Source organism: Meleagris gallopavo, chromosome 4, assembly GCF_000146605.3.
Source record: "Meleagris gallopavo isolate NT-WF06-2002-E0010 breed Aviagen turkey brand Nicholas breeding stock chromosome 4, Turkey_5.1, whole genome shotgun sequence".
NCBI classification, from domain to species: Eukaryota; Metazoa; Chordata; class Aves; order Galliformes; family Phasianidae; genus Meleagris; species Meleagris gallopavo.
In genome coordinates, this window is record NC_015014.2 from 10051888 (window position 1) to 10077052 (window position 25165).

Consider the following 25165-nt stretch of genomic DNA (forward strand, 5'->3'; position numbering starts at 1 on the left):
TGCATGTTCCAGACAGATAAAGAACAGTGTACATATGGTATTCCAATTTCTGTTGCCTGTGATTGAATGCTGGTTGACTTGTTTATTCACTTTTCTTACTCCATTCTTATTTTGTTTTCCATGCGAGTTGAATAAGTAGAAAGATATGTAACAATACTTCTGATATTTACTTCTTGCTTCGTTTCATGAAGAATTTAATATTGTACCAAACTTGAGATAGTATGTCCTCTAAAAATCATATTTCTTTTTAGCAAGATTCTGTTTTGGTCTTTGTATCATTGGTCAATAGAGTTGCATTAGCTTTCTTCCATGAAGTTGATTTTCTTCATATGAAGAATTACAGTGGATTGTTGTGAATATCGCGTACATAAGAAATGATTACAATACCTGAGTGCGTTTATCCAAAATGAGGAGAGAAAAGCCTTCATTGAATAAGTATAAAAAAATCACAAGTTCTGGGTAGGCTTTTTTTCTTTTGTTGCCTGCTCTGGAAAGCTAAATATTTTATCTGCTCTATCTCCTGGAAGTTTCCTTTGATGGGTAAGCTTTAACTCTATACCAGTATGTAGTGAGATGTCTCTTCTTGTAGAAATTATAGGTGAAGAGTGGAAGCATTGTGAGCTAAATGAGTGTTAGAACAAAAGGAAGTACAAACTTTGTGTAATTAAGTCTTAGATTAGAAACTGCCTGATCACTAGGATTAATTCCATAACAGACTTACAAGCCAAGACTTGCTTTAAGGAAGAGGCAAGTGTATCTGTGTGAGAAATAAAATGCAGAGCAGTGTCTCTGAACAGTAGGCAACCAGACCTGATACATAGAGGCCCCTTCCAGTCCCTTCCTAGAATGTTGCTCTTCTCTGGGACTTCCTCTCTTGACATTACCAACTCTGTTTTTAAGGCTCAGGTTAGCAGAAGCATTTTTCTAAACTTGTTGGATTCTGGGCACGTATGTGGATTCAGGATACGCAGTTCATATTGCATTTTTTTCCACTGTGATTAATAACACTTTTTTTTTTTTTTGTGAGCCAGTTGTACTGGAATCAGGCCTGACAAAATGCACAGCCTGCTGCTGCTCTCTTGATAAGCAGGATGCTGCCATGTGCCCTGAAATGTTGGGCAAGCTGCTGGCTGCCCAAGGAGGTGCACCTTGCCTGGCAGCCATCTTGGGCCTTCGTCGCACTCAGCACCTCAGAGCAGCCAGTCCTGCAGTGCTCCCTGGTGTGCACGTGAAGCTGGGCCTGGCCTCAGGTCCACAGTAGGAGGAGCCTGAGGTGGAGCAGCACTGTATTCTGGCCCTCACCCCTTCAGGGATGCCCCTGGCGATGGACTGGCACCTGTGGGAGCAGCACACAGGTAGGGTAGTAGTAAGTCCCCATATATGAAAGGGGGAGGTAAGGAAGACTTGCTGGTGCTGGGCTAAAATGTGTCTGCAACACCACAGAAAGGAAAGAATGGCTCTGATCTGATTGACAGTTTGTGTATGTTATATGATACAATCATGTGCATCTGCCATCAAGTTGTGACTTCTGTGTAATTCCACCAAAAGGTAGATATTCTGTCAACAGTGCTTTGTCACCCAGGGCTAAGTCCTCCTCAACTCTCTGCTGTGTGGGGGAAAACCCGTCAATAGGCACATGGAAAAATACTAGTTAGTACTTGACTTTAGTTTGTCGTTTTTCAAATGACTCGCACTTCTTCTCAAGTGTTCTATGAAGAATTACAGTATTTGATGCTTACCTCCGTAGAAGAATGTTATTTAACTGTTTTGCTGTGTTTTTTCATTTGGTCTGCTGAAATACTAAGTAGAGAAGTCTTGGGTTGCAGTGTGCCTATTCTTAAACTTTGTTGTGAATTGCATTAAATATTTAATGATATTTTGTGTCAGTTGAAAAAAATGTGGGGGCAAATGAGTGTTTTAATCTACATTTGTGGGACTGTATAAAGAAGTATGTATGTATATTTTAAATGCCTCAGAAGGTGTCTGGAAGCATTTAAGCTTTCATGGGTGTGATCTGAGAGGAAAGATATTTGAGTAAAACGTAGTAGTGTTTGGTTTGTTTTTTTTTCCTAGATTGTAAATGATATCTATAAATCTCAGCTTGAAGGAGTATGCAGATCCATGAAAAAATCATTGAAAGGTGACAGGTGGTATTGAGCTAAATGGATGCAGAGAACCTGATGTTAACAGTAGATGAATGTCACGTGTTTCAGTTGCATTAAGATGAGCGTGTTTTGCTTGAGTTGCCTTCTCAGTTCACGATAGCAATGCTTGTTCTACTTGGGAAAAGGAGCAGCCTTAGTTCAAATTTGTTTGGGTGGAATCAACACAACACAAATGACTACTGTTAAATAGTTGTTGAATTGAGATCAAACGTTACTCATAGCTAAACTAATTGAGAACAAACAGAAGAGCACACTGGTTTACATTCTTAGTTGGGAGGAAGAAAAAGCTGTTAACTGGGAGAAGGGTGTTGGACTTGTGGGTTTTAGGGTAGGTATCTGCCAGAGTTGTTCATTGGGTTACTTAAATCTGCAGAGATGATTTAATTTTCTTTTGACGTTTATTCAAGGTCATAAACATCATTTGAAATGCAGCAGTTATCAGTGACAAAGGAAATTATGGCACAAACTACTATAAATAAAGACTACTATAAATAAAGACACTTTTCAACTGCTTATGTATCTATTTCTTTTGAAGACTCCTGTGACTGCAAGTCGGAGGAAGGTTTTTGGTGTTATTTTTTCTTTTTTGACAGAGAGAATACCTAGGAAACTGAAACAATTAACAGGCCTACTAATAATCTCTAACTTACTCCTGGGCGGTGAATTATGTGGGAGGAAAGAGAAAGGTTTGGGCTGCCCTTAGAGTGTGCATTATGAAGTTGTCTCCTAGTTGGCTGCCCACACCTCCCTCTGGCATTAGAAACATATGCCTTTATGTGGTCTCAGAATTCAGTTGAGTACTGCGTGTGTGGATAAAATCGTGGGAACCTTCCCTTCCTGCAAGACCAATTCAGGCTAATTGAAGAATTATTCTTGACCTGAGCAGTCTCAGATTGGCTTTGAGTAACTTGAACCTCCTAAATACCAAGGTTGAGGACAGATCAAGCTTTAACATAGTAGAGAGACTAATTGTAGCTTGCTTTGGCTTCAGTAGGAACTGCTAGTTCTGTGCTGCAAAATACTAGGGCTGCAAGAGGTGTTTGCTGTTGATGAAACAGCAGCTATGCAAAACGTGTTGGTAAAAGGAATTGGCGATGGTATAGAAAGCAACTGTTGAGCTAACAAACCCAAACAATGATATCATCTGTATTTTGCATTTGGGGGTTGATGTGATTGAAGACGTGAGGATAAGTAGTATGAATCTGAGGCAGTGGATTAGAAAACAAACAATACTCAACTTGTTAAAACAATTAGTAGGCTTTCTGAGGAAGATAATTCTTTTTTCCTCATGTGGTATCCTAGGTGCTGCCAGTATGACCCTGTATGCAGCTTATAAGAGTGCATGCACTGTTCCTGTGGTCTCACATGCCGTGCTAAGAGATGGAAAGCATATAGCATATGTGGAAAGACTGCAGTGATGTTAGTACAGTTTCTTTGTAATGTATCCTGCATTCATGTGCTACAGGCTTAAGTATACCCTGAGTGAAGAATGTTTCCTTTAATCTCAGGCTTTGAGTAACATAAAATTTCTTTCTCGAACTCCAGATTTTTCTGGACGTACATCTATGTAATAGGCAGCTTATAATCAGTTTGTTTTCTCCATTTGTGAGTGAATAGCGAAGATAAAGTTGAGATCAAAATGAAATGAGTAACTTTTCTAACTTATTTCGACATGCTGTTTTGAAATTCAGCTCACGTCTATCTTACTTGGTCCTTCTCGGTGCTGTGGATGTGCTGAACTGGGTAGACCAGGATGAACTACAGGGCAGCAGCTCTTAGGCATTCCCCTGCCTTCATTTTGGGAGTGGGCATGAATGCTCAGCTTTGAGAAAATCTGATGAAAGGAGAATAACTAGAGGAATTTTCTTTTCTTAAGGTAGGGATAGCTGGAAATAAATGTAAGAATGAGCTTCAGAGAGCATGGGTGTGCAAAACTGTGGATATCCTACTCTTTGAGACGAGATGTTTAAGCAAAACTTTAGCAATTTCAGATGTCGTATACATGAAGAAGAAAATGTGGGGAAAATGTGTATCAGCCATTTGGTCAAAGTAACTGTGACCTTATTTATTTTTTCATTGTTATTTGGGCTAAACAGATGTCTGGTCCCCTGCTCACCTGCATTCAAGCAAACTTGTGTGGACAAAAGTGAGTATTTGGGGTTTTGTCTCTGACTTTTGGAAATAGCTGTTGAATTTTTTCGAAGGAATTCTGTAGCCTGAATATACTTCTTGTTTTTAATGTATGATGCATTTTCTTAAGAGAAGTGTCAAATCTGATGCGATAGGAATCTCACTTTAGAGGAAAACTGACAGATGGTGAACAAAGCACTGGAAGAAGATTAAAACGAAGCCAAGATAGTATATTAACTCATGCTTCAAAACTCCTCCATCTCAGCTTTTTTTAAGGTAGATATTCTCCTTCAGATCACTGGGACCCAACAGAAGAGTTCTTTGTTCCCCTACCCCTTAAGTAATACTGAATCACAGGGCAGTGCAATCTTTCTGCTGCTGAGGCTTTGTGATTTAGTGTTGGCCTGAGGGAATGCCAAACTACAGTTTGTTATATTCAGTTGGAACCATATGCACTGATGTTTGGGCTAAAAGAGAAGATGTCCTGGGTTTCTTCACCTGGAAGTCACGGTGAATTATTTTATGACTTCAAATACACCATTGTTTTTCAGATCCATATGAACTTTGGAAATGGAATTTCAGTTTTTAGCTGCGAACTAACCTGTGCAATACCAGCAGGTAGTGTGAAGAACAGGAAGAAATATTTAGGAATAAAACTACCCCAACTTGAGTATTCTTGTGCAGTGTTCACTTTTTTTCTCTTTACTCGCATACTTCAGATTGGAGTTGTATCTTCAGCCGTGTTTTGTGTCACTTATTTAATCTCAGAGTAAGTTTTTAACTTGCTGCATTGAGTAGTACAAGTTTTATTAAAAGCAGTCCAAGACATGTAATTCAAATACAAGTGTTTCTGCACCCCACCTCATTACTGAGATTCCTGCTACATTTTTGGAGTCATTACATTTCTATCCAGTAGAGAGCACTAATGGCACTGCTATCTTTTAGGTGACTTTGCATCAAATGTTCCTCTGTGCTGTGGAGCACTGGATAGGGGTTGGAACTGCAGCTTTTTCTAAACTATTGCATGGCTGAAGCTCTGCTGAGTAGGACTGGGAAGGGGGGATGTAGAATTGGAATCTGCTGGAACCCCTATAGTAACTTCTACTCCCAGTTTGGAAACAAAACAGCAGTCAACTGTCTACTTTGCCTTGAACAGTTGAAGATGATTAGCATCCCTGCTTGAGGGACTGGTGGCAGACTAAATCAGGATAACTGATATTGTTGAAGGCTGTGGGAATGCCAGTGTTATAATGAGGTGGTTCTTGCCTCGTAGGCTCAACCTTCTCTGTAGGTAGGGCTGAAAAGCTATTTCTTGCTAATAATGTTTGGTGTGCATTTACTTCTGAACCAGGACAATTGAGCTGGATGTAAGATAGTTTAGTGAAGCTGGAATTTTATTCTTCAAGGACTATGTAGTATGAGTGAGACTGCAACTTGTTTGAGATGTCAGATAGGGTTTACGGCCAGTTGCTTAAGGATAACAATTCCTTTTTTTGGTTTGTGAGGAAAATTTGATGAAATGGTTGAGGGGATGCAAACACAGACCAATAGTAATGATTTTAAAATAACTTTAAAGTATCTTGAAATCTCTCTTAACGTGCAGTTTTTTGCTGAATGTGCTTGTAGTAGCTCAGTGATTGTGTTGTGCTGGTTTAGGAGTGTGAAGATGCTACCTGTAGGGAGGAAAAAAAAAGAGTTCCAATTTGTCCTTAGAGTTACAGATGAATTTGAATTGTGTGACCAGCGTAAATTTATCTTCATAAATGTACAGGCAGGCTGAGAATCGTACTGAAAAAAGTATGCATTTACAGTAGTTCTCAGCTTTGGATGATTTTAAGAATAACTATCTGGAGGCGTGTCTTTATTTTTAAGGACGTAAAGAAAAATGGTATCAGACACACTACGGAGCACAGTGTGTTATTTCTAGGTTTGTTGTATTAGCTGTTGCATGGTTTGATTTCTGTTTAAGACTGCTGTTTTATTTCAGTAACAGCTCCCCACTTTTATACCTGCTGCTTCAAATGTAAGACGTTCTGTTCAACACATGGAGAAAAGGATCTGAGTGTGGGTAAGATGCTGTACCGTGTAAATTAGAGCTAACGTACCCATTTAATTTCTCAAATGGGAAAAACGCTGTGCTGTGGAATATAAATTTAAAATCCTTAATTGCAAACTGTTCCTAGCTACAGCTGGGTACTGTTCTTGGGACGTGGGCTGTTAGCATGTGTCATTCCACACTTTCAGCTAAACGTAGGCTATCTAATTGTGACATATCAGCAAAAAAAAGGTCTCTCTTAAAAATCAATTTGGTGAATCGAAATCTGCTTGCTTAGGTGAATCTGATTAGAAGGATTTCAGGTTTTTCTAAGTGAGAAGGGTGCTTCTTAAGAAGGAGGCCATAGCTGTTGCTGAGATGCATTTGTTTTGTGTACTGCTTTTTGGATAACACGAATGCAATTTATTGCACCTATCACAAAAGTTTTTTGTGTTTTTTTTTTTCCCCACTTTCATTTATCAAATGGTCCTCAAATCTACCATCTGGTAACAATCTGCATTAAAACACTCATCTGCCTGAAATGCTTGGGAGTTTTGCCACGGACCTCAGTGAGTCCAGGATTTCACCCTGGTCTTTGTCTTGCTTGACTATTGATATTCAGGGTGTAGCAGATATGCTATATTCTAACCTGTGATTTATGTCAGCATTTGCTGAGCAGATGTTAGGGAGCTGAACGTGTTCGTTTTAATCCATCTGTCCTATAGGAAGTGGAAAAGCGAGGCCAAGTGGCTTTCAGGTGTGATTCTATTCATGTGGGCTGTTTGCAGTGATTACACTTTGAGATGAGTCAGAAACATGGGGCTCTATTTAAAACACCACAGCTATAAGCTAAACATGGATTTATTACCTCTCTTGTGATCTTGCTGCCCAAACCACCCTCTTGCAATGTGAGTGGCTGAGTGGAGGTGAGGAGAAGCTCAGCTGAAGGGTTGAGGCTTGGGCTGGGCTCGCATTGCAGCTGCTGGCTGGCAGGCTTCCTGCCGTGACCCTCACCCCTCTGAAGTGGGGCTGCCACCTGTAGTGAGGGACTCTGCCTCTCTCTATGAAGCCCTGAGTTTGTGTCTCCACAGTAAAAGCAGATCTGAAGATCCTAACTAACATGAGCCTTTGAACATGAGTTTAAAAGATCAGTAAGAAACATCTCCCGTGCTGATCTCTTCTGTCAGTTGCAAAATGCTTTACACATCTTTACTTCACTAACCTCTGGGAGGGGGAGGGTTGGAAATCCAGTTTACAGTGAAGATAAAATAAGATCACATAACTGGCATATCTTAGCCAGAACCCACTGTGGGAGTACTCGCCAGCTCCCACTGAGCCTGGTATTTTCCCACTGCATTGTGTTTACTGTTAGCTTACATTGAATAATAACAGAAATCTTCAAAAGGCCAGAAGAGATTAACACTCTTCATAACTGACCGGAGAAGCATTAAGTGTTTTCCACAGCTGCTGAAGAATTTGTAGCCTGTATGGTAAAGGAATCTCGTGACTGTATGTTTATTCTTTACTAAAAATGGTATTTTATCCCATATTCAGATAGACTTTCCTGGTTTTAGTCTCTTTTGGGCAGCAGTAGATGAGGGAGGAAGGCTGCCAGCAGTAATTACTAAAATACCCTGTTCATATAAGTAGTCACAAGACTAAGCTGTCCAGGGTTTTGTTTCAAAACATGGAGGATTTTTTTATTAGCCTTAATAGTGAGGAAACAAGGGACCCAAAGATGAATAGTAATATCCTCTTTCCTCACATCTCTTCAGTGAAGACTAGCATGTGACGAAGATTATTTAAATGTTATTGCTGATTAACTGGGAACTGTTGATTCAACAGCAGTTAACTAAAACCAAGCTAGAATTCTTGCTGTAAAAGATGAGTGTTGTCAGAAGTTGCTGCTCCATTGGTTGCCCCTCTGAAGAGATGCTGTCAGCCTGCAGTGGTCAGACCCTCTAGACCCCCGCTGTTCTGCGAGTGTGAAAGAGCTGCAATAATAAACATTTCCATCTGCTTCTGGTTAGGAGTGTGTCTCATCCTATCCTCCACAGAGATCCGTGCACTTGAGACATCCAGTCCTGATTATTTCCATCAGCAAGGACCAGGATTACACTCTGCACAACGTCATCTGGTCCGAACCTGCTGCGGATCGCCTGCTGAGCAGCACAGGTCACTGTAAGATCATCACATGTGTCCCATGTGCTCACCAGATCTGCACTGTGTACGTTGGCTGTCTTGCTGTTTCCGGCCCCAGCAGTCTGAGGATGCTCATCCTTCAGCGAGCAGGGTTTCCTGCAGTGGTTGTTTTACTCTGGCTGCTGAACTATGCAGCAAACACAAGATTTGCATATAGAAGCCAGAGCACATGTGGACCTTGGCTTTAGGACTGTGTGTCAGAAGACAGAAGAATGAATGACCATGAGCCTTTGAACTTTCAGTGTGAAACCTTAATCTCTTACAGGCAGCTTCCCTTAGCTACCCTGCTGCTGTTTCCCTCTCCCTCCAGCCTGATCACTGAAGTCAAGTAATTTACGCCTACCTGCTGGAAGGAAGGAGGTGATTGATGTGTTGTTTTTAGCTCTTGTAAGGTGCTTGGAGGCTGTTACGGTGGCTGCCAAGAGAGTTGAAGCCTACAAACACCTGCGGAACTTGGTCATGCCTCAACTGCTTATGAATTCTCTGGGAAGATTAAACACGTGGGAATAAAGCTTCACACTACATCATCTCATTCCTCAGTCTATTTAATATTTGATTAATGCAGAGATAGGGAATTAGGAAAGGTTAAGTTTATTAAGCACTTTAGAATTTTGTTCTAAAATATGCACTTTAAAGTGGGAATGGGGCTTGGGGTGGGGGAAAGCCTTACGAGCTCTGTTTTCTTTCTATAGACTCTGTAGGGCAAATACCATGGATATACTGCAGTGCCTGACTAATATAGCTTTATGCTTAGTTTTTTGTAGATTGCAGTACAAAAAATTATATTAGTGGCAGAATTAGTAACAAATAGTTCATAACCATGTAGAATTGTCTTTTAAATTATAACTTTAAAAGGCCCTTTTTTTCCTTCTGTTTTATACAGAAGGAGGAACTTAATACAGGTACAGGCATGTTAGCTTTTCAATTCCTAGTTTTCTTTCAGTGTGTTCATCAGTCCCCTTTCTCTTCTAAGTGATCTCTGTGAGTCTGCAGTTTTTTCCGCTCAGTATATCTGTACCCTGTCCCAGGCACGTATTGTCACAAAGAAGCCATGAGGAATGATGTTTGCTTGCTAAGCAGAACCTGTTTCTGTTTCAAAAGGCATGAGCTCATCAGTACATCATGGCAACCAAATTATTTCTTGTTATCTTCAAGACAGAAGTTTTTAAAACGTGTGATGTAATGTACAGCCATTTCTGCAAATGAGTACTGAGCGGCACAGAGAGGATGTGGAGAATTATTTCTGTGTAGGAGCTAATGAGGCAAACCCACATTAGGAGCCAGGCTAATTGATACTACTAATGACTTGTAAGTCCACAAATGTGTCCTAGAGTCTTAAGTTTCAGAGGTAGATGTGCCAACTAAGCAGCTTCTAGCTTCTATAAGAGCATGATCTCACATCATTTTTGCCTCGAGCTGGCTTTAGTGCTCGTGACTGTATTTGAAGGAAATTTCGACCATAGAATGGGTTGGATTTGAAGAGACCTTGAAGACCATCTGATTCCACCCCCCTGCCATAGGCAGAGCTCCGACTCTAGGAGCGTGGGCCCCATCCAGCCTGGTGTTGAGCATCTCCAGGCATGGGGTGTTTCCAAATCTCCCTGGGCAGCTGTGCCACTGCTTTACCACTGTACTGTTGAAGTTGTGATTGTAAAGGCAGACTGAAGTACTTAAATGTATTTCTTTTCTGTGGAGTGTTCCCACAGGGTTTTGGGACAAGTGCTGGTGTCAGCACAAGGTGGGGGAACAACCTGCAGAGCTGGGGAGTGAAAGAAATGGGTTGAGAAGAAGACCATGCCACAGGAGAGTGGGATGCCTTTTGTTCCTTGGCAGGCTGTCGTGTCATCCTGCCTCAGTTTTTACCATGATGTCTTGTGTATTCATATTCCTTCCGCAGAACTAAAGGAGTGTGTGGAAGAGAGCAGGGCAATGTCCTGCCTGTTAAATCAAGGGTGCGGAATCCTCTTATCTAATTCAATAAGGAGATGTGTGTATCTTCATCTCATCCTGATGTGTGAAGATGTTAAAACTTGCAATAGCAGACAGAAGGCACCATAATAATAACCATCAAGAATGGAGTTGCCTGCTTTATAATATATTACTGTGGAATTTGAGCTGATTTATCAAGATGAGACTTAATCATGAGTAGTAGTTTTACATGAATAGCCCATTAATCATTCATCAGTTATGTCTCATTGAAAGCTGTTGTATTCTCAAGCCCTCGTGGTCGTAAAGAATTGTTTTGATCTGTGTTCACATGCAGTAAAGCTTTCTCCTTCCTCCTTTTGTTGTATTTTGATATTTGGGCTATACCAGAATTGTGCTGCCAGCAGCTGAAGGGGCACGAGTTCGTGATGCTTGCAGGCAATAAGAGGCCGCATGCAGCCATCAGGGATGCTTCAGGAAAGCCTGGTAGCCTCAGTTGTTGGGACTCACTGTTCTGAGTTGGGGTCTGTGGTGGTACTCCTTCATGGTTTCAGACAAGGGAGTTAGATGAGTAAAATTAATCTCTAAGAAGCTACTTCATTGTCTTTAGTTTGCACTTGGTACCCCGCCAGTTACAGTTAACCTCTTCCCATTTACCCTCACTACAGCTGCATGGCTTCCTGCACATCCATGTTGCAATACGTTTGCTGTAAAAGCCTTCATGTCTGCTTCCAGATTATCAGTGTTATTGCTAAATGCACTAATTGAAACCAAAACCATGCCTGGTAAGGGAAGAAGGATGTCCAAGTCGACTTAAAATTGGTTAAAAAAAAACACAACAGGCTAACAATATCCGGTGGGAAAGATTGCCCAGGAGCCATTTCTGTCATGATTTTTTATACCTCAAGGCAAGCCAGTGAGAAAAATGCTCACATGCAGGGTGGGTTGGCAGTGTTCTTCCCAAAATATTATTACTGGTCTATTCATCTCTAGTGCTGGTGACGTGGCTTCAGGGAAGGAGAGTGCATATTAGTATGGCATGCACGTTCCTGAAACCATCCTGAGCCCTGGAGGTTCTTTACACAGTAACAACAACAACAACAAGTTAAAGCTGCTACTAAGGACAGAGCCCTCTGGGCGCTGCGTGTTATTCTGCAAAAATCCTTTGGCATTACAGGCTCTTTAAGGTATTTCCTTTCCTTGGATGCTTCAGGCTGCTGGGCTGTCGGCTATCTAGGTAGTAGAAATGCTTGGGTTGCTTGCTCATTGCTGGATCGAAATGCCTCACTGCATTCTGAATCAGTCCAGGGAAGCCAACCTCTTCTGCTTTGGGACTCAGTCTCTTACCACAGGATCTACCTGGAGGGCTGTGTGCCATTCAGCATCATAGGCTTTTACTCCACACACGTATCCTCACCTCCATCCCAACTTCTCAGGGTATTTTTGAAACTGCTGAGAATATCTTCCTGGGTCTATCATTTCTTTTTGTACAAACATTTTGGAAGAAGATGAGAAGACCCATTTCAGCAAGTATTTTTTTCTGCTATGTGAAATGGGTGCAAGGCAACTGTAGCCGTGTTAGGTGCATAGCTAAGGGAGAGGTGGAGCCTTTCACTCCTTACTTGCTGTGGGGGAGTGAGCTAAGGTGGGTTCCCAGGGTTAGGAGAAGAGGACGTGGTAAGGATCGTATTAGGAGAGGAAGGTATGGAAGGAGGGAGCTCCTCCAAGGTCAGTCTGTATGACACTTTGGGACAGTGGTTGGTGATGGTTGTACATCCCTGGATATACGTACTGAAGATAGAAAGATATGAATTTGAACAAACAAAGCCATTGAATCTTAGGAGAGTGGACATATAAATTATAATTTTATAAATTTATTTTAGGAAGCTTCATAAATTAACTTGTGAAAATGGTAAGTAAGGATTAAAAATAAAACTATGGTTAACAGGAGCTAGTTGATTCTCTTTTTATTTGGGGTCTTTACAGTGAGATGGGCTTCCTACAAGAGTTTTAAATTGCTATAAGCACAAAATAGAGACTGGGAATATAAAGAGAATAAACTGCTGAATTTAGATTACTGAGGACTTCAGATTTCCTAAGCCTCCCTATAGCCAGTGGAAGGAGAGCAGGGTGGAGGGATGAATGGACAGACAGACTAATGGAAGATGGCCTTCCAGGGAAGTCTAAAGCTCATAAAAACTGAAATGGCTGCAACACATTTCCAGGCTTGACCTCAAAGAAGAATCTAGGTGAAGTATTTTTAGTGCCCATATCGAAGTAACCGCATGTCACTGAATAGCACCAACTTAAAGAATTGATTAGAAAGCGGTCTATGCTTAACTGATAGTAATTTGGATCAGTTGTTTTGCTGGATTAGGTGTTATATTGCCGAACTAAAATAGACTTCAAATTATCTACATGGTGATCCATTGATCCAAGCATTGCATTTTATAGTTCTGAAAGCCTGACTGCTGATCTCTATGTAAGAAAAGGCTCCAGGATCATCTCAGGCTAAGTGTGGTCTACTGAGAGCACCAGTTGATGCTCATTTTTTTATAATCATTTTCTTATGATCCTCTTAATGCCTTTTAGATGAACAACTTAATAATGTGTGGCTGAAGGTTTTCCTTGGTTTCCATGACTTGGACTCTTTAGTGAGCTGTTCAATAGAAAAAAACACAGGAATGAGAGGAATAGGGAAGGGGAAGTACCAGAAATACAAATCTGGTATCTCCTTTTAGAAACCTCTTACCTGTTTGGATCAATTTGTGTTCTAAGATGTGGCACCTGTAACTTTCAACTCAAAGCCATTCTGCAGTGTGACAGCATGAGGCTGAGGCTGTGCATACCCCTCCTGTGGTGGATGTAGGAAAAAGCCATGTTGTGAGGAACCAGAGGAAGGCAACTCAGTAGAACACATGCACAGCTGCCCAAAGCTGACTCGTGTTTTAGGGCTCTGAGGCAAAAAGACACACACACATGTGTCTGCAGGGCTTGCTGGGGTGCTGTAAGCAGCACATACTGTGCAAGTTGAGCTGCAGAAGCTTTGCCAGTGGCCATGCTGTGTCTACACAAAACCTCTGACAAAAGCATCACTTAAGTCCTCTGTGACTGATCTGAGCAAGGGAGAGTTAGTTACCTGGTGGCAGTTGCTAAGTTAGACCTGAAGTGAACTATGGCTAAGCGTCCATGGCAAGATGAAACAAAAAAAAATTACTGCACACACCCAGCATCCCTGGGAAACTGGGATCAAGTAAACTGACCAAAGCTGCATCAGTGCTGGTGAAACCAGCAGTTGTGCTCTCAACGCTGTGTCCGCTGTCTCATGAAGAATAAAGGGGAAAGTGTAAATTGCTTATATAAAGCTCAGCAGACAATTAATCTTTTAGGAAAGAATTGCAGTAAAATAGACCCTGGTGTGGGTGTGAAGGATGGACCTTTGAAGTCTAACTGCAATTGTAAGTTATGCATACTTGTGGCCTCTGGGATCTTTTCTATCTAATGTGTTACCAAAGGTCATTTTTTGAAAGACAGCTATATTTAATTTTAGAATGAAGTTATTCTAAATGCCTAAGCACTTACGTCACTCTCCTCATTTCAAATTGGATGTTAAAGAAAAAAATAATGGAGGAGAGTCAAATTGGACTGTGGGGCTTTGGGTCCAGCTGTTGTGATCCAGAATTATGCGACCACATGGGGAAGCGAGCTGGAAGTGTGGGATTCCAGCTGAGTTCCTGAGCAGGCCAGCTACCTATATGCAAGCTGCTTTTCCTACTCTTTAGCCTAGAAAGGGATTTCAGCTTGATCCTGTATATCATTTAAGTGCAGATATGTTCACAGGCAGAACTTCATACCTAACCTCTTAGATTTATGGCAATTGAGACTTACCATTGTCAAAACCTTGACCTAGAAGTGTCACAGCAAAATTTTGTTGCTGAAGCCAATAGATTGCTTTTGTCCCTGTATGGGTCTGCTGAATCACGGCCTGAACCCCTGATTGATCACCTGAGGCGAGCAATGAGCCAGCCCTGGGAGCACATGTGAAGGCAATTCACCTGTGCTGCTGGAAGGGGTGGAGCCTGGCTGCACCTCTTCCCGGACCCATTTAAGAGCTGACTGCCAATGAGGAAGGTTCTTTTCTGGAGGTCTGTTCTGCTGGAGTTTCATAGCGAGCCTGGGATTTGGGGAAGTATCCTATCTATTCTGCTTTGGTGTAATAATTGTGTAGCCAAGTTCCCTGGTATTTCTCGTAACTATAACATCTGTAGATTCACTGATTGTATGGCTCCTCTGAAAGATGCTCTGAGGGCTGAACTTTTCTTGAAAGCTTTGGGATTTTATGATACTTACGCGTGTTGCAAGCTGCAGAGTTTCTTTCTTTCTTTCCCTTCCTTTTGTCCAGTGAAATGAAAGCAGGAGGCATGAAATGCTCCTGGCTTCTGTGTTCTTAGGTGACACAGATGACAAGGTATTCAATCAGCAAAAGGCCACAAAAGCAGCAGGAAGAGGCAGAATTCTCTGTGTTTGCTGTTGATAGAAATACTAGAAGAAAATCTCATTACTGTCTTAATTCCCTCAAAAACAGGAATAATATTAGCAATGGTGTCTCTTAAAAATGGCATCTGAAAGACATCATTGTAAACTGAAGATTTAATTTAAAAAATCTAGAATGGTGAGTTGTTTGTTGTTTTTGTGCCCTATTTGCCCACCTGAGAAGGTCCAAGGCTGTCCCAGCCACATGTGCACCTTCTGATAATGGTGAGTGATGAGATCTGAGTCATTATGCTTACACTTCACAGGACAAAGTGGAAATTTTGTCTTGTTTGAAGGAAGACTCGCTGCTCAGGTGAGCTATAAAATGGCAAAGATAATTGTATTTCATTACACTGAGTTACAGAAATCTAGCAGCAACTGAAGTACCGTAATTAGAGTAGATATATGGGGAAAAAAGGTAGGGAAATGTATTACTGCAAATCTTTATTTATTGTAACCACTATGCTCACTAAATTTCTGGCCAAAACATGATTGTTTTGTTGAAACTGTCATCCTTCTCGTTAATAAACTATCCTTTACTAGTTTACAGTATGACTGGTTACAAGTTTCGTATTTTGAAAACCCCTCTTACCTAGGCTAGCATTTTGTTGGGTGCTATGTCTAGGAAAACCTTGTAAAATGATGCATGGATGAAAAAGGTCCATTCCCTCAAGGTTAAAATTAGATGATAGCAATAGGTGTGCTTGTAGTTGTATTTCTGCTGTCTTCACAATCCATAAATAGAAAGTAAATTCAAGAAATGAGCATTTCTTACTAACAGAATTTGAAGACAGCATGTTCTCTTATGTAAGCAACATGTTTTCAGTAAATTGTTTCAAGCTGTACATATGTGTTTGCCAATCCTCAAAGCAAGCATTTTCAGCCAGGTTTTTTGGATGATAATAAGATTAATGATAAAATAACACTGAAAACAATTTTAAAATAACCTTAGGGATTTAACATAAATCCATAAAAACAAGGAAATTCTGAGTTAAGGCAGCCAGAGTATATTTAACTTAGTCATTTTTCTTCCCAACTGTAACACGTACGCTCATTTGTTAGGAGGGGAGGGCCTGAGAGCCCTTGATAAAAGCACAAACCATATGTGCACTGATGTTGTGTTTATCTTAATTATGACTGATGGTATGTGTTTCTTAGAATGGCTTAATAGCATTAAGTAAAATAGCATGTATTTTATTTCCTCTGCTTATTGTTTAGTACTGCGTAGCTAACATTACATCTAGTGGTCATCCACTTTTTCCAGTGCCTGAATTCAGTGTAGTGGGTATTTCTGTAGCTAGACCTCCTGAAATGAGAGGTATTAATTGTTGTATAATGCAATAGAGTTACGAAGGGTTTAATCTCACCTTCGAAACATCGTAATTTTTGTGTCAAGGTAACGTCTTTATTACAATTATTGTGCAAGTAGTGGTTATACTTATACAAAGCAAAATGTGGTCATAATTTCATATGATTGTATGTTTATATAAAAGATCAAGAGAGAATACCCACAGAAGGACTACACTGACACTGAAATATGTTTGTCTAATGGGGCTAATAAGACTCATTTTGGCCTTTGTACTGGATGTTTTTTTCAAGTAGATGTTTTATGTCAACTCTTGTAAGCTTATGAAAGATGCAAACAAGGAAAATTCAACTGTGTAATTTGCTGACAATAAGAGGATTTATCAGCCTGCTAGAAACTGTAAATGTGCTGCACAGACCTGCAACTTGATCTGAAGGAGCAGTTATTAGCGGTATTAGGTTATAAACCTCCCTGCCACAGAAAAGCCTTATGAGGTCTGACGTGCTTATTGCATGCTGAATCTCTGACGAGCTGCCTTGCGAAGTTCTGGCAAGTTTCTGCTGAACATATGCACAGTGCAGTTTTTCCAGACGTGCTACAGTGCGAAATTTCAGTTGATTTTCAAAGGATGATCCCTGAACAGCCCCATACTCCCCACCCCGCATTTCCAGTCCTTGGTCAAAACTACATGTAGGGAAGACTTAGCATCAGGAAAACATAATGTTGCTTTTCATCTGTATTGTTGGGAATTGAAATGTTTTAAGGCAGAATTTTTCATTATAAAAAATCTGAGGAAGCCTGGCAGGATGAAAGAGACCAAGTCAAGGAGTTAATCCTGCAAAATCAGACAGTGCAAAAAGCAGGGGGTCTTCTAATGAGAAGGCTTGGGCAGCTAACCTAATAATAATCCTACTGTATTAGTCTGTAATTAGATCACTTCCTTCTGAGATGACCAAGAAATAAATCCTTATATGACACTAGTGCCAACATCTCATGTCTCATACCAAGTCGTTGCCTGAAATCCAAAGATGTAAATTTATAGACGTATCAAATAAATTCACAGGTAGCGTTGCTTTCTGAAACAGGCAGCCTGATAAGGCAAAGTGAGGTGAAATCTCACATCAGTGGGCCAGCCAGCAAAACGCAGTGCAATTCAATGACCATCAGAGACCGCCTGTTTATCCACCTGAGTTACAGAAATGGGAGATGTCCTCATTCTTTTCACACTCTGAGGACTCGGACATCTCTTGGAAACTATGGGCTGGAGCATGTTATTTAAGAGGAAAGTACTTACTAGTAGGGAGTAACCCTGTATTTAGATTGCCAAATCCTTTCCGCTGTAAAAACATCTTTTGACCTTTCTGGGAAAGCTGTAGTTCTCCCTTTGTGCATGGGAAGCCTCTGAAAGTTGAGGAGAGAGAGCACCTTGGAAACGGAGAAGTATCTTTTCCACCTCTTGCGTGCTTCTGCTCAGCTCTGGCTAAGGCACATGCTCGCTTAAGCCCTCCATTTCCCACTTCCCTTCATAAAATGGCAGAATCAAAGTCTCCGGATGAAGCTGGGAGAAAGACCTGGCTGAACAACTCTCAGCTAAGGAAGGAGGTCTGCTGCTTCTCTCTTCTCCTGGCCATGCTCCTCTTCTGGTTCATTTTGTGCCAGCACTGGCACCTTCATGCTTTGCCCAAATTCACAAACCTTGCAGAAAACTATTACTGCACCAGGGAATGAGCCGATTCAGTTCAAGGCATGTGGGACAGCTAGCATGAGGACAGAGCTGTTATCAAGTGGCCAAGAGGATGGAGGAGAAGGAGTGAGATCAAAGGGAGAGCAAATCCTCTTTTTCAGTGACACTTTGGTCCAGCTTAGCCATTTGGGAAGCTGTGGTCCCAGGCATTTATTCTGCTTGGAGCTGTGGAAACACACATCTTCTCCAGGGAGATGGGTAGAGAGATTCAGGCTGAGTGTCCTTGACAATTTCTTCTGCTCCTGCACTTTGACACAGTGTACAGGTTTAGAGAAAAAATTGTCCCTGTCGTAGGTTGTCTCCTGTTCGATTGTACTGTAGTGGGGCATATTAAATTTCAGCCCTGTTCTTTATAGGGCTGGGCCTTCAGACATAAAATGGCAAGAAGTAACTTCCAAAATAAGATTATTAGATCAAATATGTCTAGGAAATGCTGAAATGCTTGAAAATGTGAGTCTGTTGTGAGCATCCCTAATTTAGTCCTCTTCTCCTATGTTCATGATGGCACCTTTCTTCAGTGGCACGGGCTCATCTTTGTCCTGCCTGCAGCTCCCCCTCATCTTGCAGTGAATGGAAGTAGCAGGAACTGTTATAAAGAAGAAATTGAAGATTCTGCGTAGGCTTTGGATGCTGAATAAGTATGTCACTAGCCAAATTGTGAAGACTAGATATCTTACAGCTAGCACGCTCTTTGAATAGTAGATTCTGTGCTTTAATCCGACTCCAGAGTACAAAAATAGCTTTTAAGAATAAAACTCAAGATACTATCAGAATGCTTACGTAGAAGTGAGCTGAACAGCAGTTATATTAGGCAATCTAAATTCTGGCAATACTTGACTTTAACAGAGCTAGATTTTGCCATCTTAATGGTGTGAGTGGGGCCCGTACAATTGTTTGTACGTCATTAACATGAAAGAAATGAATAACCATTCACAAAGCCTTTCCTACGTGCATTGTGTTCCTTTGTCCATGAGGATTAACTCCTTTCTAAGCAAATCTTCAAAAAGGAAAATTATGTACTTATTAAAATAACTCATTTTAGAGCTTCATATTTTCACTTAGATCTTAATCAAGCTATTATTGTAATTAAAATATCCTGAAGTGAGTTCAGATTTCATAAATAGGGATTTTTTTCCAGGCTGCCTTTGCGTGTGGAGCAAGTTAGCAGAGAGCACGCAGCTTGTAATGGGGCTCGTTAGTTCCCATAGTCCTTGCTCAGAGTTTCTTCAGTGACTCAGCTGGAGACCCCGCTGATCTCTGAAATGTTTGCCAAATTTATTTTCCTGACATCTCATAAAGTTTCCAATTGCAAGTCTCTTACATACGAGAGTCTCTTGCTCTTGTATGTCATAAAAATACATTCGAACTCCGAATTAAATTGGCAAAGCAGAATGAAGTAGTTTGAGACAAAACTCCTACTGCCTGTTTAAGTCCCCTTTTTCTATGGCTGAGTATTACAGTATTCTCACAACAGAACTGGAATGTATCTTTTTTGCTATTGTTACTTTAAAACCATCTTTAAGAGTTTACCCAATATACCAAGGGTTTTTAACTGAGCTTTGTGGTAGCCATTCTCTTTCTCTTTATACGTCCAGAAATTCCCTGTTCTTTATTTGCTTTGCTGACCTTTCAGTAGCAATTAGTGAACAGCTTTGCATACACAAATGTGCAGCAGTCTTTTAGCTCAAGCTAAAACAGAAATAATTATCTCCCTGCATCTACACATACTCGTTCTATTCCTTCTCTCCAGAACTACTTTTGCCCTGGCCTTTGGCACCATTAAAATGTATACAAGTCTCTTTTGTTCAAGTTTGCTTTCCTCTCTCAGTTCGTTGCTGCCTGCTTTGTTTGCCTTTTCTCAGTTATTAACTGAGTGCCTTCCATTTCTTTTTTCCCTTCCTTGTACATAGTTGCACCAAGAGCAAAGCATGTGGGATCTTGATCTCCTCCCTCTGGGAGCCACTGAAGATCTGTAAGCTGTAGTAGCATTATAAAGATGCAGGTGATGGCTTTGGAACATTTGGTAGCTGGTGGCTGCCACAGCATGAAGCCTGATAGCATTGCAAAGCAGAGAAGCCTAAAGCCAGTTTCAGCTCTTCTGCAGCTCTTCTACAATCTCTGAACCTGAACTAACAGGCTCCTGATTGATAGGGATACAGTCATCCCTATAAACTTGCCTCAAGTAAGCTAAATCTTTTTGAGCAATTACAGCTGACTCTGTAAGGGTGTATTACATGTTCAGTGGATGGCAAAGTTGCTTTGTTAGTCTCTTGCTCCTCTAGAATAATTTTGTCTCCATTTTCTATCTGCTGTCTTTGGTGACTTTGCTTTGGTGACCTTCAAAATACAGTGGGCCAAACATGGTGCTGTCATGCATGGGATTGGTGCCACGAACAACAGGTTGGTTTTTGTTTTGTTTTTTTCAGTGACCTTAGCAGAGGCTTTCATCCAGTTTCCCAGCAAAGCTGCAGAAGTCAGGCACCTGCTCCCATCCTAAGTCCATCGCAGACTCAGGCTTAAACAGTTCATAGGGTGCAGAAGTTCAGTTCTTTGGAAAATGAGAACAGCAAAAAACATTTCCTCTCTTTGACAGAGAAATGGCAAAGCAGACTAAAATACAGTTGAAAAGACGTTGCTTGTAAAATTGGTGATATGATTATGGAGTATTTTGCCTCTGAGTAATGGATTGGAATCTGTAACTATTGGCTACAATGTTGTTTTTGCTAATTGGAACCACTGTAGCACTTCAAAAATGCCATTATGTTGGGGGTCTTATTAAGCCATCACCAGAGGAAGACAGATAGTGCCCTTCCACCCCTCTCCAAAAAATTCTTAAGTCTATAAATGAGCCTGTGGAGATATAAACTAAAGATTTTAAAAGTAAATAAGTTTTGCCACAGCCCAAGAGATTTGGATGCAAATTTTCCAAAATTCAGAATTGTTTTAAAGCTGAACTCTTCAGAGCCACTCCCAATTTGAAAATTAATTTCCTCCTTTTTTTTCCCAAGGTCTTGCTAAATATCTTTAATAAATTAAAACTAAGTATTGCCAGCTTTATCAACAACTTTGTCTTTACGGATATTCCATGCTTAACTTTTACTTAACAGAATGAAGTAGAAGAGCAGTAAGTTCAACCTTTCTTTCTCCCTCTGAGGAGTCCACTCCCTTCACAGAGCACAGAGTTCAGCTCTCAGCCCAGACCACCCACGTCATGAATGAATGCTCTGAACTTGCCCTCCAACCACCTGGAACTGGATAGCTGCCTTTCAAAATAGACTATACCTTCTTTTGCTTCTTAATATCTCAGGTATGTTTTTCAGTACTTAAGCACTCTATAGAGAAGGGTGATACCCATGCTACTGCTGTAATTATTACCGAAATGTTTACCATCTGAGGAAAAGGAAAATACAGGACAAAAGACAACGGTAAGTAAAAAGTAAAGTAAGTAAAAGTAAAAATTATCAGTAGACTATTGTTTTACTTATTTACTTCATTATCCATTTCTTCCCAGTTTGCAACAGGAAACCTGAGGAGTCAGACTTGCATGCCCGCAGGAATTTGGAGCCTCTTTATTCAGAATAAGTAGTGTTGCTACTCGGTGCTTAAGGAGAAACTGATCGCTTGCATCCACACAATGCCCCGGTGATTTGGTCTTCACAAATCTGCAAAGAAATTTGGTGCTTGGTGACTGCTGTCACTCACACCGCTGCTAGATGTTGGGGGAGAACCTCTAGTGGCAGTAGCAGGACTCAGGCTTATCATCCCAGAAGGCTTCAGCTCTAGCACAGGTAATACTGAAGTGAATGTCACTGCTTGACAAAGTTAGGGTGAGAGGCTTAAGAAGAAGTGCCGTTAATTGCCAATGGAAGCACGAGTGAGGTCTTCCTCTGATCCTTCTTAACACTTTGGCATGCCCACTAAGAACAGAAAACAGGACAGAATTATGCAACAATGATATAATTATCAAATAGTGTCTAAATAGTCCATTCTCATCTGCCTGGCAGCTCTGGAGATGAGTTCTGGGAGGACAGGCAACACCTGGGTTCTGGCAAAGCAAGACTTTGAAGTTCATGTTGCTGAAAGCATGTCTGACTGCTGAAAGGGATAAACAGAAGGGTCCTGCTCCAGAAGTCGCAGAGGCTAACCAGTGCTAAACAGCAGTTATCCGTGGAAATATCGTAAGTTTCTGCACAAGGTCCTGCATTTCTAGACTCTGTCCCAGCATCTGCAGTCAGGAGATAAGTCCAACATTTCCCTACTACCAACCTTTGTAACATTCAGAGAAAATAGCAGAATTTTTGTGTGTAAATTTGTTTCTAGTTGTGTGCAGCGAAGAAGAGAGAGAATTGCTGATGAAGACTTCATCAAAAGTGGAATACTGATCAACGTCTCACTACATAAACCAAAGATCGTTTACTGCCAGTGATGCGCTTTGATTTTTATGTCAAATTCAACCGTAGCATAACAGCATTAATTGACCGTAAGGATTTATTTGACTTTTCTTTTTCAAATGTTTTCATATTGTTTCTGGAAAAAATATGTGCTAACAGATTTGCAATGCACTTAATTGACATTCTTGAAGTTTGTGGTGGCCTGCATTCACATTCCAGCGCTTCCTCCTGCATAAACCAAAGCACCTTCCAGATGTGGTTGATAAATTGATTGTGCTTCTGCTCTGCAAAAGTTGTATCAAGATTTCTTAATGAGAAGCATGAGCTTTTATTTAATTTCAGCTTTTCCATTCCAGTAAACTCATCTTTTCATAGTGACAAAGCCAGCTCTACAAGGTTCAATCTGGAAGCCCTTTGAGGTTCCTTGCCTGCCAGGAAGGGAAGAGTCAGCTGCTGCTGGGTGAGCACTGGGAGGAGAAACAATCTGAGAGACTTGCAGACCATCATCCAGCCATTAAAAGGGCAGAGGGAGAAATGCGAACAAACAGAATTTCCAGATTAATCCTTCCTTGTATCCTGTTTTTTCCGTTTTAACTTTTAGATGAAAAACTCCACGGGATAAAACTTCGTTGTTTGTGTTTCGGGATTTGTGCAGCATCAAGCAGAGTATTGTTAAGGGCAGTATAATTCTTCATGGATGAGGCAATGCCAGCTATGAGTGATTTATTTACAGACAGAAAGAAAAGTATTTTTAAATGCATCAATACCTGTTTTAATGTGTTTTAGGTGAAACTCAGTTTCCTTTATGGTCAAGGCTTTAGAAAAATGTTAGATCTTCCTAGGCCTAATATTTAAAACTTTTCCTCTCATAATTAATGCAGGATGCTAAAAAGATTTCAAAATGGGTTACATAAATAATTATTTCACTAATATGTCTAAAAACATAACCTGTTTTCCTGGACTAGACAGACATTTCTTGCAACACTGCATTTTAATCCACATTCCACTGCCTGGAAAAGATACGCTTAATTCTTTGGAAAAGAGCTCTAAGAAGTGAGAAATTGAAAAATGCTGGCTCCATCAATTTTTAGAGCCAGTACGTTTCCCTTTGCTTCATGGTTGCCAAGATCTTTTATCCATTACGGATACTCAGACTTACATCTACTCACTTCACTTGCACAGATCCATATATTATGAGGTACTGGATTCCAGAGTAAGTCTTACCAAAGCACTGCTGAGATGGCCCCTTATATCCTACGAGACCATCCATATTGTGAAAGCTAACATACTGTTAGGGAAGCATTGTTAGATTTACTGCATATGAAAGGAAAAAGCATTCTCTAAAATTAAGAAAAATTAATTTAGCATGTTATGTAAATTTGAGAACGCCTGATGTTTATATGTTAACCTGAGCTGAGCCTGCTTATAAGGTAATGCACTCCTTTCTAATAACTGGGATGTTGTATTTTTTTAATGTTCTCATTCATATATATTTTCATAATGGATTGGTTTTCTTTTGTGTCACTCAAACATTCGTTATGTTCTTTCTAAGGCACTTTGCTATGTGAGCTGCACAGAGATTTCTGATAATAATACTCATCAGGTGAATTGCTTTTACCTCTTTCCTGGTTGTCTTCTCTTATCTTGCTAGACTTATTTCCCTGGCTATGTCTGATATAATCCAAGTGCACGTCCAGGGCTTCTCATTGCAGGAAACAGAGCCTACCTTTTTCAAGTGATTCTCCTAATGTAAGCACTCTTCTACATAGCAGTCACACAAGGATATTTGCCAGCACCATATTTCAAATCATTCCATTCTGTGCTTTTCAACAACATTAACATCTCACGATTCACTTTCGCTTGTGGGAAAAGCAAGTCTTTTGGTCAGTCATTTTGAGATGTTGTGTCTTTATTTTAACTCTGATTTTCATCAGGGAAAGTGGCTGTTCCCAGTTTTTCCTGTTTCCTTGGAACATCTTCTTGGCTCCTTACATGGGATTTCAAGCTCACGGAGCCTGCTTTTATGAGCCGTTTTTTACTCGCCTATTTTTACTAAGGACAAATCATTTGATTTTTGTTTTTTGCTACATTCAGCGATGGTCACTTGCCATCTGTTTCTAAGATTCAAATTGCAGTTATGTTGAGCCAGTGATGGACAAACACAACACTGTGACATGTTAATGACATAGCTAGCTCCCTCTCTGTTACCAGCATTTGAGCACCCTCTGGTCAGCTGCGTGTCTTGAAGGCTTGTGATGGGCAAAGTGAGACTCTTCAAATTGGTCTGCAGTATTCTCCACAGACATCACAGCTTCTTACATTTAAACTGCCCTCTAGATGTGTTTCTTACATGTTTCCATGATGCAGGGAACATTTTTTGTGTGGACTTGAGCATACTTAGTTCTGTTGATCACTGCACTATTCTGTGTAGTGCACACTGCTGATCAGAAAGGACTTTGCTATAGTATCAAGAAAATGACATGTTTATCATAGCTCCTCTATACATACCTCCTTGTCACATCCTGCTCATAAGAGGAAGAAAGGAGTGACATTTACTTTCCTCACGGTGAGCAGCTCCTTTCACCCTGCCAGTTTCCTAGACAAACAGCTGCACAGGACCAGAAGAGACCAATGCTTTCTTTGCCAGAAACTTTTAACAAGCCTCTCTGGTGTATTCATAGAATGGTTTAGGTTGAAAGGGACCCTTAAGATCATCTAGTTCCAACTCCTTTA

The 25165-nt window shown here is 40.7% G+C and overlaps 1 long non-coding RNA gene across 6 annotated transcripts; it reads left to right on the forward strand.

The window, feature by feature from the left end:
- The first annotated feature begins 14504 nt into the window (after positions 1-14504).
- On the forward strand, positions 14505-24966 carry LOC104910534. 6 transcript variants are annotated; one of them, XR_002113960.1, is made up of 4 exons: positions 14505-15130; positions 15258-20441; positions 21149-21348; positions 21553-24966. It is a non-coding gene; the product is annotated as an uncharacterized LOC104910534 (long non-coding RNA). The 6 variants fall into 6 exon arrangements; XR_002113962.1 differs by having other exon boundaries at positions 14508-15130; positions 15258-15304; XR_004159468.1 differs by having other exon boundaries at positions 14509-20441; positions 21553-22219; positions 22362-24966.
- The last annotated feature ends 199 nt before the right edge of the window (positions 24967-25165 follow it).